Below are 13,948 nucleotides of genomic sequence, written 5' to 3' on the forward strand. Positions count from 1 at the left end.
GTTAAGTGCGCACGCTCCACTGCGGTGGCCCACGGGTCGCGGGTTCGGATCCCGGGCGCGCACCGACGCACTGCTTGGCAAGCCATGTTGTGGCGGCGTCCCATATAAAGTAGAGGAAGATGGGCACGGATGTTAGCCCAGGGCCAGTCTTCCTCAGCAAAAAAAGAGGAGGATTGGTGGATGTTAGCTCAGGGCTGATCTCCTCACAAATAAATAAATAAATAAAAGGATAGAGAAAAACTAAAAATAATTAAAAGATATAACGGGCAAATTCAAATAAAAAAGAAATCATGAGTCGCCATCTTGATATCCAGCAAGGTAGAATTCAGGCCAAAGAGGATTCAATGAGACAAAGTAGGACACTGTATAATTCTGAAGTCTGCAGTTCATGATGAAGATTGAACAGTAAATCTCTTTATGTATGCAATGACTTAGCAACAATTTTCATAAGGCGGAAACTGTGGGATATGACAGGAGAAATATACAGAAACACATTTTAAAAAAACAAGAATATTTAAACACCTATCTCAAACCAAGACAGTTCAATTGGATAGATAGACACAGAGAGAGAGAGATGATTGATTGACAGATGATAGATAGATGATGATAGATAGATGATAGGTAGGTAGGTAGGTAGATAGATAGATAGATAGATAGATAGATAGATAGATAGATAGATAGGTGATAGATAGATAAAAACAAGGCTACCTGTAGAAAACAAAAAACAAAATCATTAAGGTAGATCGTAAAGAGACAAAGGTGGGTGCTGTGACGTCACCCATTTTCCTTCAGAAATGAAAGACTTAATTCCCCCACCCACTACAGTGTCACCAGAAGATGGCTTTCAGCTGTCAGCCCTCATGTGGGTTTGCCTCAGCAGAAGGAAACTTCCTCGTCCAAGGTCACATCTCCTTTCAGAACAGCCCACATCTAATGATGGATTGATGTAGGGGAAGAGCAGGCCTGCCCATCATCCCAACTCAGAGGTCTCCCAAGGGCCTTCCCAGCTCCAGAGCTCCCTATGGGCGTGGCTAGGTCCTCTGTGGAGAGTATTCAGTTCGTCCCTCTATCCAATCCCGCTTCTTTCCTGTCCCTTCCACAGGTGTTCATCCAAAGAGCATTCTTTAATAAATGGCTTGCATGCTAGTCTCTGTCTCAGAGCCTGCTCCCAGGGAATTAATTCAACTTGTGACAGAAGAATACAAATTAAAAATGCACAGATACGATTTCTCACCTATCAAATTGGATGCAAATCCAACAGTGTGACAACACACTCTGTTGGCAAGGCTATAGAAAGAAGTACTCCTACATTGCTGGTGGTAAATTTAATATTTTAAAAAATTACATAGGGGCCGGCCCCGTGGCTTAGCGGTTAAGTGCGCGCTCTCCGCTACTGGCGGCCCGGGTTCGGATCCCGGGCACGCACCAACGCACCACTTCTCTGGCCACGCTGAGGCCGCATCCCACGTACAGCAACTAGAAGGATGTGCAGCTATGACATACAACTATCTACTGGGGCTTTGGGGGAAAAAATAAATAAATAAAATTATTTTTAAAAAATTATATAGGCACTAACCCTTTGATCCAGCAAATCTGGGAGTTTGTCTCAAAGATATACTAGAAAATATATGAAAAGATGTATGTGCAAGGCTATTTATTATAGCACAACTTTGTAATAACAGCAAAGGATGGGAAACAAATGACAATAAGGGACCAGTTAAGTCAACTAAGTACTTCCACGTGATGAAGTACTATGGAGCTATGAAAAAGAACAAAGAATATCTTTTCATACTGATGTGGAGTGCTCCCCAGATAGCAAGTGAAAAAAGCAAGGAAGAGAAAAACGTCCCTGGAATGCTTTCATTCATCTAAAAAAAGAAGTACAGAACTAGGTAGACAGATGCATAAATACATACATATAGACATGCATATATACATACATGCATACATATACACGCATGTGTATACATATATACATGCATGCATACATACGTACGTGTATACATATATATACATACATGCAGACATTTGCTTATTTTTTAAAACTATGAAAAGACGAACAAAAATACCTTGATGGGGGGCTGGCCCCGTGGCATAGCGGTTAAGTGCGCACGCTCCGCTGCTGGCGGCCCGAGGTTCGGCTCCCGGGTGTGCACCGATGCACCACTTGTCAGGCCATGCTGTGGCATCCCATATAAAGTGGAGGAAGATGGGCACAGATGTTATCCCAGGGCCAGCCTTCCTCAGCAAAAAAGAGGAGGATTGGCGTGGATGTTAGCTCAGGGCTGATCTTCCTCACACAAAATAAATAAATAAATAAAATAAAAGCTTGTTAAAAATATATATATCTTGATGGTTATCAATGGGGGAGGAAGGAACTAGAATAGAGGAGACAGGGAGAGAAGCTAGACCTCTTTGAATATACCTTGTTTTATAAATTCAACTTCAGAATCAAACTTAAAAAGCAAGCCCTAAAACTGGAAAGGAAAATTATACAAATGAACTGTAATTATGTAACATAACTGCCAGTTGGTAATATAACCACCCAAGAAGGAATTATTCCCAGTAACTTAAACACAGTAATTTGACTATACATCCCTGGTGGGATATACTCTAAGGACAAAAAGAACTTCAAAAGTATCAGAAGCTGTTTCCTGTAACCATATTGTTAGCTGTAGTGGTTCGTATTGTTACTCTGAGACCATTGTGTGTGTGTTCGTTATGGGATAAAGCAAATGAGCAATTATGTTGGTACCATTAAGCGCCAGGATTTTCAGGGTGGGAAAAAGGAGATAAGATGTAAGATCAATGAGGTTAAGTTAAAACTCTGTAGTTCTGAATTTGAATTAGTAAATCAGTATGAACACACCAAATATTTTCTCTTTAAAGTAACACATATTTGCTAGCAATAGCCACTGAAAGGACCTAGAAACAATGACCAGTCTAGTAGCAATGAGCACTCCCATTTATAAATATGTTTCCCATGAAAAAGAACAAGGACTCGAAAAAATGGCTATTTCCAAGACTGGGACAAGAATGTACAAAATAATTTGGTTTGGAACACCTTGTCAAATCACAAAACAAGGAAGCTATCGAGACTACTAGAGTCATGTCAAAATAACTCAGGAACCAACCTGAATAAGTCCCCACTGACCAAGACGGAAACATGTGAGTATCAATAAGGATAGTAACTACAAAGGATTGAAATGTTGTGTGTTTTTTTTCCGTCCATGAGTTTATAATGTTACTAAAGGAAATTCAGTCTTCACTTTTGGGACACACCAAGGAACCATATTTTGAAAAGCTGGCAAATAAAGGGAAAGAATCAAGCCTGGATACTGCCTTTACTATATGAACTGCAGCTCTGGGTAACCGAAGAATTGCTGAGAGCAAGTTTTTCATGACAAAAGAAGTCCAGCTAATAAATGGAAAGGGAAGGTAGAATTAGAACATCACCATTTTGCAACCCTAAATGAATGAATAGATTTAAATGATGGTTAATAGCTGTAATACCACAAAAAGAGAGGCAACCAGCTATTTATGTGCCTCCTGTTGGAATAACACACCACCAATAGGGAATAATCCTGCCAAAAAATTAAACTTGAGTTTCATAAAGGCTCTGGATTTAACTACCGACTTATAAGAATTATAGGTGGCAGAAAAATGTAGGGTAACCGACCATCCTGGTATGCTCAGGACTTACCTGGTTTGAGCCCTGGGCAAACTGGGTCAATTGGTCACCCTAATGTTAATCTACATCATGAGGATGAAATCAGCAAAATCCATTGTAGAAAACTCTAAAGGATGAACCACCTAGATTCTTCAATCAAAACAAAGAAAGCAAGGAAAAAATATGAAGGAAGACCCCATAAATTAAAATGTATTTAAGAGTCCTAACTACCAATTGCAATGTATGGACCTTATTTGGTTTCTGATTCAAATAAATTTTGTTTCAAAAATGTATGAAAACTGAAGAAGTTTATCACTAACTGGATATTTGATTAAATCAAAGAATTATTGTACTTTAGGTGTGGTAATGCTATTGTGGTTGTTTCTTTTTAAGTGTCTTCATCTTTTAGAAATATCGAGATATTTACAGATGAGATTACATTGTCTTTGGGATTCACATCAAAATAATCTGATGTCAGGGAGTGAAGGGTATAAGTGTAACAAGATTGGACATGAATTGATAATTGTTGAAGTGGGATGATAGATACATAAAGGATTATACTATTCTTAGTGCTTTATATGTTTTAAATTTTTCATAATAAGAATAAAATTTAATTGAAAAAAGAAAAAATAGTAAGAGTGAGGCTCATCTGGAAAAGTAGGCACTGTAAACATCACCTTCCTCCACGTGCCAGTTATTTGCCTATTGGCCCTAAGGCCCACACTCACCTTTCCACTCTTACCTCCGTGTCGTAAGGGCGGGAGGTCCAAAGACTACATAGCTCAGGCTCCTCGCCAGCTGCCTCCTGTTAAGCTTCATCAGTAGGAATGAATGACGAGAGCTAAGAGGAGAGAGAGAAGGGAGGAGCAGCTGTCTCTGCTACAGCAGCAGCAGGCCACCATGACCGTTAGCAGAGCAGTGGTCTCATGGCCGCAGGAGTGGCTGAGTCCAGCAGCCCTGCAGCATGGCGTTAGTGCGGGCTGGTGGGCTCTGTGGCAGGGCCAGCAGCTTGCTGGCCTCCTGGCCCCGTTCCTCCCTCTCTCCTGTCCCTCCAGTCCTTCTCCACAGTTGGAACCAATGCTGCCAATATCCCTGCGCTAATCGCTCTTGCCTTGAAATATCCAGTCATGCCTGCTTTTCTGACTTGACGCTAATTGATACACCGCGACACCACGTGATGGGGCAGCTACAGCAGGTGGAGCTGATAAGAAGATTGGCATGGGGTTGACAGGAGCTGAGGAGAGAGGGGCTAGGGCAGAATGACCACGAATGGGCTCTGGAATTAATCCCAAGGGTCCTGGGAATGTCAGTGACTTGTAGAGAAGCCACTTTTGCCTTCCTCCACTCTGGGTAGAGGACAGGGGGTCGAGGACAGAAACACATCCACGGCTGGTCCCACACATCCCCTCTCCCCACCTACCCTTGCCTGCCTCTAGCTACGGGGCAGCAGACACACCGTTCCCTCCAGTAAAATAAGTCCAGAGATGGGCAGTAAGGGTTGGCGGAGCAGCTCTCCCATCCTTAGAGCCCCGGGACCTTTCATTTTGTGGCTCTTCTGTCTTTAGCTGAACACCTCCCACTTCAGTCAGCAGGAAGGAGGAGGGCGGAACGGGAATTCTCCTTCTCTCGGAGGGCACCTCTCGAAAGTTCCATACAGCACTTTCCCATCCGAGCCACAAAGAGGGCTATTAAACATGGTCCTTATTCTGGGAAGCCATGGGCTTAGCTCAAAATCCGGGGTTCCATTACTAAAAAGGAAAAGAATCACGGCTGTTGGGGCAGGCAGTTAGGAGCCTTAACCACAAAGGGTTGTTATCATACATGCAGTTGGTGTATCTGCTGCCTGGAGGGCCCCCGTCATACAACAGTGAGATTGATCCATCCTCCCCCATTCCTCCCAGCAAACCCCTTTAAAAACTCACCTTCACTAGTACATTTGGGGACCAGGGGGATTGTCCACAACTGCTCCTAGTCAGAACACGCTGCAGCCATGGTTCTGTGATGTCGCCCGGCGCCTGACCATCTCTCTCGGCTCTGCCTGGTCCACTTTGCAGGTGGGTCCTCCTGGAAATGCCCCCTTCGTCCATTCATCAAAGCACCTCTGTCACACAGCGCTGTGTGTAATGGACTTTTACTAAAGGCCTGTGGAGCAACAAAGAGAAATTTTACCACAGGCAGGAAATACCCCGGTACTGAAGGTGAACATCAGTCTTCCTAAAGATTCATTGGCCATTTCCAGCCAAAAAATAATTTCTTGCTGCCAGTGTGTCTTCACAGGCCCTGGATGTCTTCTGGATCCTTCTCCCTCTCACCTCTGGGTCCCTCTCCCTCTCTCTCAGGATGCCCATAAAACTCAAAAATTATTTCTGTTATTCCATCGGTCTCGTGCTCACTTAGCCAGGCCATTCTCTAGGGACCTCATCTTTAATGACCAAACAGGCCCATCAAGGTATTTCTGAACAAAAGGAGCCATTCCCTTCCTAACAGGAATATTCTGCCTTTCTCCTAGGATGTTCAGCTCAAACTACAGTCAGCTTTTAAAATATTTTATCTGCTACACGTAGAAGATAGAAAAGCTATTTCTACTTTCAGAGGGAAAAAGTCACAGTAGGGAGTCAAATTAGCTATAACAGTGACTCGCCATACTGTGGGGGAAGAAGGCTGTGAAATGTCTCTTCCCGATAAATTGTAAAGGGGAAGGTTTCTCAACCTATTAACATTTTAGGCTGGATAATTCTTTGTCATTGGGGGCTGTCCTGTGCCCTGTAGGATCTTTAGCAGCATCCCTGGCCTCTACCCTCTAGATGCCACCTACCTCCCACCCCTGGTAGTGACAACCAAAAATGTATCCAGACATTGTCAAGTATATTCCAGCTGGCAAAAACCTTCCCTGGTTGAGAACCATGGGCCAGAGGAAAGACATGCCTGTCCAGATATGGAGCAGGGCAAGACAACCTTGCTTATGCCTTCTGACCCGAGGTTCTCCTCACGGCTCACTTGAGGTTGACCCTGTGACCTCGGGTAGTGAAATGATCTGAGAGGTGATAGAGCTGGGGCAAGATCCCTATTATCTACATAGATGTTGATTAAAACAGATTCCACCGCTCACTTCTCCTCAGCCACAGTGACACCTCTGGGAGGAGGAGGTGGAGGGGCTGAATGGCTCAACACAATCCCACCCCAATCCCAGAGGAAGACTCCCAGGCACAGGCTGTCTGACGAGAGTCTAGTGCGTTATCTTCGTGCTTAAAGACAGTGTGAGCTGTAAAATGGTATGTCCCAAGGTTGGGAGGGTCATGTGTTGGGCATCTGGCGGGATAGAGAGGCCAGAGCCCTGTGTTCTAGACCTGGCCTGCCACTCATTACCTGTACATCCATGGGCAAGCTGCATGCTCTGTCTGGGTCTCCGTTGCTGGGTCTCTGTAAGGAAGGGATAGAGCCAAGTGCTGCCCAGAGGTCCTCCAGCTCCGACCTGCCAGCTCCGCACAGCCTGTGTCCGTGCCCACTCTGACTCCTTCTCCATCGCTTGTAGAGTTTTCCAGCCCACTTTTCCAACCGTGATATTTTCAATCAGTCAACCAGCTTTCACTGAGCCCAGCCCTAGGCCAGGGTCAGTGACAGGTGACCATGACAAAAATGGACCAAATGAAAACAGTGGCTTTTTATTTCCTACACTCAGACACACAGGTGGAAGGAGTCGGGAAGCACTGCTCTGCTGCTGGCTTTTCGTGCACTCCTTTGGCGAGAGACTTTCTCAGACGGCCCCCTCCCTCCATCTCAACTTCAGTCTCAGTCCTGTCTTCAAGGAATTTATAGTTGTGTTAGAAATTTATAGCCATGTTGGAAGACAAGACTAACACACATTTCTATTTTATTTTGTCAAAGGTGAAAAACGCCAGCTTCTCCACAACAGCAACCAGTAAAATGTATCCCCAAAATAACTTGGTTTATATCAGGTCTGTTTCATAATTTTTAACCTCTAACATGAGCTTTTAAATTCTACTTTCAAATCCTAAAGAACAAATCCATCGTTTATAGTTCTTTCTTCTCCCTTTGGCCGAGGAGCACTGTAGCCATCTGGTCTACATAAGGGTATGCCGGTTGGTCTAACTGGACCATCCTGCTATGGTTGGTCCATTCTGCTATGGACCGAATATCTGCGTCCTCCCAAAATTCATATGTTGAAACCTAATGCCCAAGGGATGGTATTAGGAGGCTCTGCCCTCATGAATGGGATTAATGCTCTTATAAAAGAGACCCCAGAGATCTCCCAAGCCCCTTCAGCCACATGAGGGTGGCCGTCTATGAACCAGGAAGCAGGTGCTCACCAGATTCAGAATCTACAGGCACCTTGATCTTGGGCTTCCAGCCTCCACAACTGTGAGAAATACATTTCTGTTGTTTATAAGCCACTCTGTCCGTGGTGTTTTTGTTATAGCAGCCCAAAAGGACTAAGACTCCTCCAGAAACTTCCCGGTCCCGGGTGCTGGAGTCTGAACTCCTAGAGTTCCCTCTGTCTCATTCCCAGGTGCTCTCACAGAGCCTCATCAGATTGGCCATGCCTGAGGAGCCGGGGAGCAAAGGGGACCCTGCCAGGCTCAGATTCCAATCAGTGCATCCCTCCCCTGTGTGGGACAATTTTGTACCTGAAAGATTTCTGCAAATGAGGATAAGTCTCTGATGTGGTGTCGGTGTGACTACCGAAGCCCCTTTTCCAAGCTCTCCTCCAGAGCAGAGAATGCCGTATCAGCCCAGAAAACCTCGGCCCCTGCTGGCCTCACAGTAAGACATGAGAGTTCAGTCCTTTCTGGAGTCCTGTGGGGCCCCCGATCCGGGAGTGGGAGCTCGGGCCACAGGTGAGATAAGAATCTCAGGTACCCAGGTAGTGCATAGGTGGCTCTGAAAGGAAATTGCTTCTAAATCAAGTTTACCTAGGTCCCAAGCTATAATTCATGCAGACAACCTGGTGCCGCATGGGGCAGCTTCCAGCTTTCTCGTGGGGAGAAAGGATCTGTAGGACTGGAACCAGAGACATCACAGATAGGGGGGCCTCTGCTGTCGAAGAAAGAGTAAACATTCCCCTCAGATTACAAGCTGTCCTTGGCCAACAAAGAGCTGGAGATGGAACAAGGCACCCACGCACATCCCTGTGAGTCAGGAGGTCTTCTGCATCGGGGAGAAAATCAGGAACTACTAAAACTGGGAACAGGTCAGACTGCAGGTAAGCTGAATGAGGGCAATACCAGGGGGATCACCGTTCCTTCTCACCACATTCTGGCCAGCGAGCTTCCCGTCCCCTTCCATGGAAACCCCACAGGGAACCCCCCATCCAGTAGGGATGAAAGGCTGTGCCTATGTTCAGGCAGGATGTTGGGGAGGGGACACATCTTTATTGAAAAGAGCATCTCTGTTCACATTAAAGAGGCATTCCCCTAAATCCCAGCTCTGCTCGGCCAACATACAGCTCTCACCACGAAGAGTTGTCATGGGACAGTGTGGCATCACGTGTCACAGGAATTCCACAGAGGATCACTGGCAATTCTTCATGGAGAAGGCCAACCATGAGGCCAGTCTCAGAGAATGAGAAGGACTTGACTAGGAATAGAAGCAGCTCTGCTGGGCACTCAGAGCAGGACCTTAGTTATCTTCCAACACTTCTCTCCCAGGTCCCAACTGAACTCCAAGATGCTGACGGGCATGGCTGGGTCTCGTACGCCCATCGTCATGTCCAACACGACAGCTCTGGCCTGCGGCGGGCTAGGGGTTAGGAAGCCTTGTTGCCCTTAACTTGCTGGACTTTGGCAACTTTGGGCCTTGTTCTCCTCCACTGAAAATTGAGGGGGATACACTGTGCTCTCTAAGGGATCTTCTTGACTTTCTGCCATTCTAGGCAGAGCTCTCTAGAAACACTTTAATTGAAAACTATCCTGCTCTTGGTCGAGCTGTGAAGTCAGGGACCTCAGCCGTGGCCCAGGCTGCCGGGGGCTAAGCCAGGTTACAGCCAGGGAGACGCCATGCGGTGGGGACGGTGTGCAGAGAGGGAAGTGCTGGCCCTGTCAGCATCGGTTACTTCCAACGTGCCAGGCATTTCGTCACGGGAGCTGCCTCTTTACCAAAGTCATTTGCAGCTCTTCTGTATTTTATTCATTTCGAAACCACAGATTTGACAGTTACCCAGAACATTCGATGTTTGCCAGTCAGTTGGCAAAAAGTTAGCAGAAAAGCGTGAGGAGTCCGTCCTCAGAGAGCAGCGCTCACCCCTAACCCCTCCTCAGGACCGTGTCTGATGCGAGCTGGGTCTCTAACGAGCTGTGGCACTTAGAGTGCCTTCCAGACCCCGCTCCTTCACCAAATGCCTGAGGTCCCAATAGGGCGGCCTCTGCTGGAGCTGCAGTCTGTGCCTCCGCAAGAGGGAAGCTAATTGGCTCATGAATGGATTTTCCTAAGACCTGGGCTGAACAATTCTGCCTACAATCAAGCATTATCTCCATGTCTTCAGGACTGCCTGTGTGAAGGGACAGTGGCAGATGCCACTGGATGGAGCTGAGCCGTCCTCAGAGCTGCACCATGCTCCTATCTCCTGGAAGGCTCCTTGCCTCCCATTCTGCTGTTTCCTTTGCATCTTCCTCACCTCCCATCTAACTCTCCAGCTCTACGACTAGATGCCTCGTTATGAATCACTAATTATTATTTCAGGGAAACTGCTTGCTAACGGAAGGAAGAAAGGAAGCTTTACTGCAGCCATTTCTCCCTCCTAGGGGCATGGTTAGTTCATCTCTGGGTCCATCAGATGTATGTCTAGATAGATAGCGTCCCGATAGCCTGGAAGGGTCTTTTAGAAGGAGAAGGATAGGGCCCTGGGCAAGGTCAGCTGAGAGCAGCTTAGAGAAGCTTAAATCCAGCAAGGGGGAATCTGAGTGTCTGGGGGCAGGCCAAGGAGGTAGAGAAAAAGAAGAGGTAGAGAAGGGTCTTCAGAAAGATGGGGACCAACCAAGAGGGCCTTGGAAGGACTAGGAAGGAGGTCAGCCAGTGAGAAAGGCACTGACAAGGAGGCAGCCAAGAATTTAGGACGGGAATGTCTGAGATCATCTTTTAGGTTGTTTTCTGGGCTGTACAGTGAGATAACTTCCCCAGTACTCACAATGACCCCCACAATCTTCATTAATAATCTGCTATAGTCAACAGCCAGTGGTTAGTGGTGCTGTGGGATAATGAAGGAGGTGGGCAGTGTCCAGCTTGAGTCAGAGTGGCGTGGAAGAGAGGTGGCATCAGGCACAGGACCTACTCATACCAAGGAGACAGGTGCCTGCAGAGACTCAAGTCACAGGGGGATTAACCCAGAACAGAAGCCTCACCCCTGGGGCATCCCCAGAGATACAAGGAGGCACCAGGCACACCCTACTGTCTGTGGGATGGGGCTCCAGCCATTTCTCAGCATCCTCAGGGAAGGGCTCTCCCAGGGCTAAAGGATGGGGGCAGCTGGGCCACAACACCAATCGCTGCTTAACCCAATCCTCATTCCCCCACAGTCCTTGCACCAGCCCTGAGAACAACTCTCTTTATGGCCAGAGTCCCATGTAAAGCCAAACTTCCCTGCGGGGCAATTCCGGAGCACCTAGGGCAGTTTGACATTAAATAAAGCTCTCCGTGGTCATTTTCCCATCTGCTAAGAGTTTCACTCCACTTAGGCTGCTCAAGCCCATGGGAACAGCCTCATTTGACCCTCCTCATGTCCCTAATCATCAAGTCCCCTCTGATCCTCCAGCTGCCATCACCTGGTGGAGCGGAGAGAGGAAGCAAAGCCCGTACATATGGCAGCCTTGCTGTGGGAGCCCCTCTAGACTGCTTCCCTAATGACTGATTTTATTGCCAGTTAGCATCTAAGTCTTTTGCAGCCAGACCTTAAGCTATTTCTAATTTTAAAATGATGGGAAGCGGTCGTGCTAAATTCTTCTGCTCTGGCTTCTTAGCGATGGCTCTACGGACTTCCAATCACAATAAGGTGTGATTATAAAATAATGAAGTTTATTATTTAAACAAATGCCTCAGAACACATTCTCTCTCTCTTTATTTATTTATTTTTTTTTTGGAAGACAAAAGTTAACCAAAGAAAAAACCGTAAACTGTATTTAGACTTTCAGAAAATAAAGTATCAAGAATCACTTTATTTAAAATGCTGCTGCACTAAGATGATCAAGAAAAATTGCGTTTTTATTTATTTATTTTTTGTGTGTGTGAGAAAGATCAGCTCTGAGCTAACATCCATGCCAATCCTCCTCTTTTTGCTGAGGAAGACTGGGCCTAGGCTAACATCTGTGCCCATCTTCCTCCACTTTATATGGGACGCTGCCACAGCATGGCCTGACAAGTGGTGCATCGGTGCGCGCCCAGGATCCGAACCCGGGCTGCCAGCAGCGGAGCGCGCGCACTTAACCGCTACACCACAGGGCCAGCCCCAAAACTGCATTTTTATAGAGTTTAATAACATGCACCTATGCAGCTTTAAGAAAGCTGTTACTATTTCATCTTTAACTAAATCCTCATTAATTTTCACACCAACCACCCTTTTATGACATAACCTTATCTAAAAATTCTCAAAATAGTCACCTTGGAAGGCCCTGTGCTTTGAGTTCATTTCGACATTTTTGAGCACTAGAGTTAGACTGGCCCACTGCCTGTGTCCTTCTTATGGTCCCTGTGTGGTCAGACCACCAGGACACTGAGGAGGAAGGCGCCTCGTCCCGTGTGAGCCATGTAAGGTCTCCCCTGAGCAAGGCCCCCCTCAGTTCTCATAGGACTGTCCATCACTGGGGGAAAGGTGGGTCCCGCAAACCTGAAGTTGAAACTGAAAAGCCCCAGGAGGAATCTCTCTCAGCTTTGACCCTCGAAGGACAAAAGAGCAGCCACACAGAGGATGTGAGAGGAAGCCCTCCATGCAGAGCAGCTGGGAAGTGGAGACCGGGAGCAAGAGAGACACGCCGGCAGAGTGCCTGCTTCTCCCCAGCTCCACCATAGAGGCCTGCCGGGGGGGAGATGCAAAGATGACCAATACTCAGCTCGTCCCCTTCCGGAGGACAGACAAGAGAACAGGCGGGGTGTGGTGAGGGCTCTCACAGAGGTCTGGGCCCACTGCCACAGGAGCTTTAGGTCAACTAGAAGCCTAGACAAGTCCTGCTGGAGGTGACATCTGAGCTAGGACCTGAAGGATGGAAGGGTGTCTCCAGACCAGGAAGGACAGAGTTCACACTACAAAAAGAGGGAACGACTAGGCAAACGCAGGAGAACGCAAGCACAGTTAACAGGACGTGATCTTGTGCGGCTGAAGCGTCAGGGACCCAGCAGAAGGAGGAAGAGGGTGAGTCCGGAAAGGAAGACAAGAACCCTCTGTGCCAAGCTGACGTGGAGGGCTCTGTCCTGGAGGCAAAAAGGAGAAGGCCATCTGTCCCTTCAGGATGGGGCATGCTGCAGTCCATCTGCTCATGCAACACGGGCAGGTGGGTGGCAGAAAGAGCCTGGCACACATGCTGCAGAACAGACCCTGGAAGTCGGCTGGGCTGCCCCTGGGGGTGTGGCGAGGCTGATGACGTGGCGTCTGAGAGGGTGGTGAGCTTGGCTGTGTTTGAAGCAGAGGCAGGGGCTCCCCAATGTTCAGGTGAGCAGTGGGCATCACAGGATGAGAAGCTGTGCACTGAGATGCTCACCAGAAGGGATTCCAGCCCCAGAGGGCACCAGAAGAGGTCCCTAATGGTAACTCAGAGCAAGGGCCAATCCCCATGCACTGAGCTGAGCCAACAGAACCAAGTGGAAGATGTAAACAGCATGGACCCTTAGGGGCCATCCCCAGGGTCCCAGACCCTGTGTCTGCTGATCAGCAGAGGAGACTCAGGGAGTGCCAGAAACCCCAGAGCCCCTTGCTCAGCCCTCACACCCCAAGCCTGGCTGCACAGGAAGACACAGCCCCCCCAAGTCACGCACACAGGCCCTTTTGATGTTAAGGAATTTACTGCTAAGCACTACCAAAATCTAGAAATGTTCATTTAGTAAATTGCTGAGTGCCTGTTCTGGGGGAGCTGTTGTGCTTGGACAGAGACAGGGACACAGTGTAGCACAGAGGTAATGAGCCCCCAGACCTGGCAGCCCAGGGTGGGGCGAGTGGAGTGGGGAGAGCAGAGGGTGCTGCAGGAGCACAAAGGGGCCCAAGAGAGGGACTCCCCAAGCATTTCCTAGAAAAGTCACCTAAGGACCATCAGGAATTCACCAAAGCATGCTCCAGAAGAT

Source organism: Diceros bicornis, chromosome 3 (genome assembly GCF_020826845.1).
Source record: "Diceros bicornis minor isolate mBicDic1 chromosome 3, mDicBic1.mat.cur, whole genome shotgun sequence".
NCBI lineage: Eukaryota > Metazoa > Chordata > Mammalia > Perissodactyla > Rhinocerotidae > Diceros > Diceros bicornis.